Raw genomic sequence first — 6,427 nt, 5'->3', positions numbered from 1 at the left:
ACCACATGGGGGTTCCATGTTGGCAGCCACATGAAATGTCACCTCTCTGTGCCAGCTGGCTCGCCTGTCCTTGCTGATGGCACCAGCTGTGTATTCCTGCAGGCACCGAAGCCTTCTGTCACCACACTGTGAGGGAATGTGCTGCTGTGCGCCTGCTCAGTGTGCGCCTGTGCACACATGCAATGGCCCTGTGTGCACCAGCAGAAGGCTGTGTTCAGCACCACTGTGCTGTGCTGTGCAGCTCAGTTGCTGTGCACCTTCCCCACTTGGGTGCTGTGGGCAGTGCTTCACACTGGTTAGGAAAATCATAAAAACTGAAGTTGGTGTACTTGCCGCAACCACACCGCATTTCCCACTCCTCAAATGACATGGAGAGGATGGGGTCTGTATGACAGACAGGAGTCTGGAGATGAGCAAATTAGAGGAATAAGTTAGAATCGTAGAATCACAGAATCATTAAAGGTTAGAAAAGACCATTAAGATCATCTAAGTCCAGCTGTTGATCCATCACTGCCATACCACTAAACCATGTCCCTCAGTGCTACACTGTTTTTTTTAACACTTCAGGGAAGGTGACTCCACTTCCCCATTCCAATGCCTCACCATGCTTTTTAAGAAGAAATGTTTCCTAATATCCATCCTGAACCTCCTCTGGTGCAACTTGAGGCCATTCCTTTCATCCTAGAGAGTGCTGCAGGGAGTGCTTTGGTGTAGGAAAAGGAATCTCATTGCACTGCCTTGTGTCATAACCTCTGCTACGTGAGGAGCCCTCAGCCATCACATCAGCTGGAGGAGGCCTAAAACCTCTGATCTGTTCCCTTCACAGCCTCCTAGAAGTCCCTTTGCCACCAAGGGAGCATGTGACAGATCAGCTGCTTCGGTGCTGCCACAGCCCAGTGACCACATTTGTTCACAGCCAGTTGCAGCGTGCCCACATTGTGGCATAATGCGACCTGGCTTTTGTGGCTAGGATTGTTTCTAGGCACCCCAACTGCAAAGGGCATTCAGACTTCAGGATGCCAGCAGCTCGCACAAGCCTAACAAGGAAAGGGGAAGCATTGGCTCTGCAGGGTGAGACTTCAGCTGTGAGCATCTGCTGCGATGTGCAGATACTTGCTGGCAGGAACTGCTGGAAGAATTTTCTTATGGTCCAAAAAACCTCCTTCTGACTTTCTAAAGATAAGCATTACATTGCCTATTCCTTTCCCCAAAACCTCAGCCTCTCCATCTCCACAAAACTCCATAATTTTGTTTTGTAACCAGTACCAAACCCTGCAATGATGTACATTAATAATACAGGGAGGGAACTGAAGTGCATTAATGGTACTTTTTTTTTTTTTTTTTTTTTTTTTTTTTTTTTTTTTTTTTCCCCCCTCAAACTGAGCCCACAAATTATCTATGGCCTCATCACTTGAATCTGTCCAAAAGCTCCATAGCCAAGCATGTGGCCGCAGAGATGAATACCTAAGCAGGCAGGAAAAATATCGTTCTGTCTACATTTTTAAATTCTGTGTTGAGGTCAGTATGAAGCTGTATTTTTCCATGCTTCTAGAGTGCACACATCTGCATCACATACAGCACAGAGGATATCCTGGCTCAAGCTGTGCTCTCCATTCCACCACTCATTATACAGCCTTACGCCTTATACAGATTTACCGAAAGAGCTCAGCTGTTCCCTCGTGCCTGGGCTCAAAGCACAATCCAATGTCACGGACAGCAGTCAAGCAGCTCGAATCATCCCTCCTATGCCCTAACTCTCCCAGTGAAAAGATTAGATGTGCTGATTAGGCTGGTGCCACTTAAGTGCTAATACGCGTATGTTTTTCACTGTAAGCTAATTCCAAATGTATTTTGATTTTATCGTGTGGCTCTTGGGTTGGCTGCCATACATAGAATTCAAAGCCAGAACAGTGAATTTTCAAGGTGCTTTAAAGTAAATAGAAACAAGATGATAACATCAAGTGCTGTGGTAACCTTAGCCTCATTCTCCTTCCCACAATGAATATCCAAATATCACGTCCCCAAACTCAACAAGATGCACTGCTGCTATTACAAAGCTTTCATTTAAAGCTTTTCAAAATCTTCCATTATAGTCCAAAATCTACTGCGCCATGTAAATCCCAAATCCTTACATGCAATTTGTCAGCAGACAATAGATCAAAATAGTTATTGAAAGAGCTTCTGTGTCATCCATGTGTTTTAAAGGTCACTTTGCTACTGATGAGAACTGCAGGACTCACTCACACAGGGAGAAGCTAATTGCTCAACATTTCATGTCAGTACGCTCAGACTCTTCCAAGCTGTTCATTACCATTTCTACCCTGACTCTAATGGAATTATTTAACATTTAAAACCATCAGACGCACTCAATCACACAGCTCTGCAGACATCGCCGCACTGAAAATACCTCTTCTTCAAGTGCGGTGGACCAAATAAAAGTGTTCATTTCCCATTTTATATCAAGTCAGAAAAGTGCTGTGACTACAGTATCACTTTTCGTATTTCCTCAGACCACTGCAAAGAATTAGATGTCTATCACATAATGCGCATTTTCTGACACTGTCTTCCTCCACTTATCTGTCTGCCATTGGCACTCACTCTAGATGTCAGTCGGTACCCGATGCAGTATCTGCCTCCCTCTCTCATCTCCCTGCCCTGGCATCTGTGAGTCATCTGTTTGACAACAGTGAGCTATTGACTGCTTTGTGTACACCACATGAGGGTGTTTCAAACTGTGTCAAATGCCAGAGTTAATTTGGAAGTCCTCCTGCTTGGAACGAAACCAACAGGCAAACAGCTACGTTCTTCCCATTGATGAAAATCGTACTGGGGCAACCCGGTACTTTTCAAAGCATGGGATGAAACATCACACAGAAGAAAACAGATGGGAGAGGCGTTTCTAAGGCGTAATCCGATGTTCCCTGAAATCAAATAATATTTGTGGTGACTTCCCTGAGCTTTGTCTTGTCCTTGAGGAATCATTTTAAATACAATGTGATTTTGTATTATTTCCATTAAAATCTGCTTAGATGGGATTAACTAATCATTATTCCCCCGCAGAGCTTTTTAGAAGCTTTCCTTGGCTTATTGCTGAAAGTTAATTGCAGAGTCAGAAAGCATTACCTGCTAACATAAACAATAAATAAAACTAAACTTCTCCTTCATACACTGCTTCTTCTGCTGTTTGTGTACACACATCTTTCTGATGTTTGCTTGCTCTGATAAGTGATGGCTTAAAATCCAACAAAGACCACAGAACGTAATTAATACCCTGTTCTAGTTAGCAAGTGTAATTCCTGTAAACAGCTCTTAAAAACAAACACATAAATTAAAATGAAGCTGGAGCACTTGACAAGGCTTTCTGCACAGCTAGAACAAGAGAAAACCCGTTGGGTCTGTGTGAAGGTGGGCTGCTTCCCCAGGAAATCCCAGGTGGCAGGGATCACCAGTGAAAAGCTAATGATGGGCTGCCTGCCCACACACACCCTGGCCCCAGGCTGGCAGCCTATTCCCTGCCCCAGCTGCCGGGGGCCCAGCAGTGAGCTTTTAGAATCATAGGATAACAGTATTTCCAGTTGGAAGAGACCCACAAGGATCATCGAGTTCAACTCCTGGCTCTAGGGACACCTAAAATTCAAACCCTATGTCTGAGAATGGTGTCAAAATGCTTCTTGAACTCTGGCAGCTCTGGGTGGTGTGCACTGCCCTGGGCAGCCTGTTCCATGCCCACTGCCTTCTGGTGAAGAACCTGTTCCTAACTCCAACCTGAATACCTTGCTTTAACACCTAGCTTTCACAGAAGAGCTTTTATCTCACACTCCCATGGCCATCTGCAACCATCTGATAACTTAACAGTGATGGTAGGCTGTTTTCAGGCCTCCAGGGTTAACAGAATTCACGTCCCAGCTGAACAGTTTTAGCTCACATATGGGAGCAGCTGGTGACAAAACAGAATGGCTTTAAAAGTGCAAGTTTCTTTTTTTTTCTTTTTCCTAGAAAAGGATAAATTGGGAACACAATCACAACCCTTGTGCAAATGTATACATACATATTGATCCCGGTAAGGAAAATATGAAGTCAAAGAGAAGTAAAAACTGTTCTAAGTTCATTGCAGGGACAGAAAGAACCGAAAGAGTGAGGCCCGGGAGCCCAGCGGGGCCGTGCCCGCCTCCGGCTGCGGTGCTGAAGCGCCACCTGCTGGTCACGGGGGGCGCAGCGCCGCACGGCGGGATGCGGCCGCTGCTGACTGGGGGCTTCGGGGCTGTTCTTTCCCCTGTGTGGGGGGGGGGGGGAAGGGGGCTGGCAACGAGGTTGGGCAGGCTCTAGGCAGACCCTCTGGGTTGCCTGAGCATTTGCATTGATGTATCGGCAGCAGGTATGTACAGGCATCAGAGTCCCTTGATAGTGGATTCGTTGGGCTCTTCAACCTGGCTATGGTGCCTGTGGAGATCACGGTAACCCCGAGCTTGAACACTCCTCAGGGCACCCCGCAAACCCTCGTACCAGAGGGACAGTGCTGCCATCAGGCAATTAGAATTATTAAAATATCTATAATGATAACTAGAATATGGCTATCCATCTTTTTCTCAGATACGTATTTACTTTTGTTCTTTAAGCATCCTTCTTTTGCAATGACAGTCTAACAAAAGTTAAACTGCTTTGCTTCAACAAACCCAGGCAGACAACAAGTACTCAAATTAGTAGTCTTCCAAGCATGCAAATTCTGTATAATTTGCAGGAAATAAAGTCTTTTCTATTGAGCACAAATATTACCTTAGCAGTGAACTTAAAACTCCTTGTACTATAAGGTAAATAATTCTCCAAAACACTGATTGTCTGACAGATTGTTCATTCCAGTTAAGTTATTCATTCATGTAAAGTCAGCAGACATTCCATGCACTGAACCCTAGTAGTCAGTGCCCAGTGCTTAGCAGTAAATAATGCAAATCCCATTCCTGGATCAGAGTACCAATTTTAAATTTGACATGATTTAATTTTAGTTTATTTGCCTTAATTGCAGAAAGACCACTGTGCTAACAATAATTTTTCAAACCAGCTTGCGGGGACAGTTTCTTGGCTTGCTGAAGTCAATGTGAGAACATACTGCTGCCAAAAGCTGTGCTCCTGCTGTATCTCTTGCACCCTGCATTGATTATCATGCAACCACTGACCCAGCTGAGATTATTCAGTGTGCTGATCTGACCCAAACCATGGAGCAGTCATTTGATCTTTAGTGTCAATGCAAGGAATGGAGTCAGTCTTGTCTGTCCCCTCCACAAGGGTGAGCTACCTGGGAAACGTCCTCCAAGGTCCTGAAGAAGCTAACGATAGCAAATGACAAAATATGATGAAGAACAAAGAAAAGTAAAATGATTATATTCCTTTCCCTTTTCATGTGTACCATAAAATGTAGTACTCTGTAAAGCAGACTCAAGAGAAATTATTGTTTCAAAGGCACAGCTCTTTCAGAAAGACTGGCACATAAAGTTATCCTTGGTGTCCTTGTTCGTTTCAGTCCTTAAGCATCTGGTCCACCTATGACTTGTAAATGAGCCCAAAGCTGACTTTTGTGACATCACCAAAGACATCTCAGTCTTCTTTCTGAACACATCCATTGTGTTGTTTGGGCTCACCTGCTTCTCCCAGCCATCCTGTGCTGCAGCCCCCCAGTGACAGGTATTTCCTTTCTGTGTAAGCGACTGATTTGTGCCTTGGTGTCTTTTTTTATTTTTTTATGGTTCGGTTGGTTTCACAGTGATAGGAAACTGTTCATTCATATTAGTCAATATTTGCAGAGTAAAAAAATTAATTGGAAGATTTGCTCATGTAGGTATCAAAAAGCTTGTATTAAGCCAAGGTTTCCCATGTAATCACGGTGTCCATACGGCAAAGCTGTCATCTCGATACACTTAGTAAAACAGAAAGCTTCAGCACTCTTTAGGCAGGCTTATGGAATGATGTGTTAATCTACTCCCATTAACAAGACAGCAAATTCCCAGTTGATTACCCAATTCAAATTAAGCACATGTAATCTCCCTGTGACACTCACAATGGTGTTAGTATAATGCATAGAGAGAGAGGCGGGATGAAGTCAATGTGCTCAGGAGTGCTCAGCTTCCAACATTAATGTCATTTAGGCACTCTGAATTTTAATATGGGTCATTAACACCCAGCTCTTGTAATCACTGCTTTAAAGACAGCACTCCTTAATTGTCACTCTCCTACACACTGCACAAGGAGCATAGGCCATGTTACAGGTTTTCCAGTTGGTGGCAGGATGGGGGAGTCCCATCAGAGTCACCATGGAGGTGTACTTTATGGGCTGTGGTGGTGATTTGAAAGACAGAGGTCTGTTCAGATTGAAATGTAAGAGACAAAACATTGTATAACACAAAAGCCATATGAAAGATTGTTGTAAAATGTGCAC

Source organism: Phasianus colchicus, chromosome 1, assembly GCF_987193195.1.
Source record: "Phasianus colchicus chromosome 1, bPhaCol1.hap1.1, whole genome shotgun sequence".
Lineage (NCBI taxonomy): Eukaryota > Metazoa > Chordata > Aves > Galliformes > Phasianidae > Phasianus > Phasianus colchicus.
Note: the sequence above shows the minus strand (reverse complement) of the source record.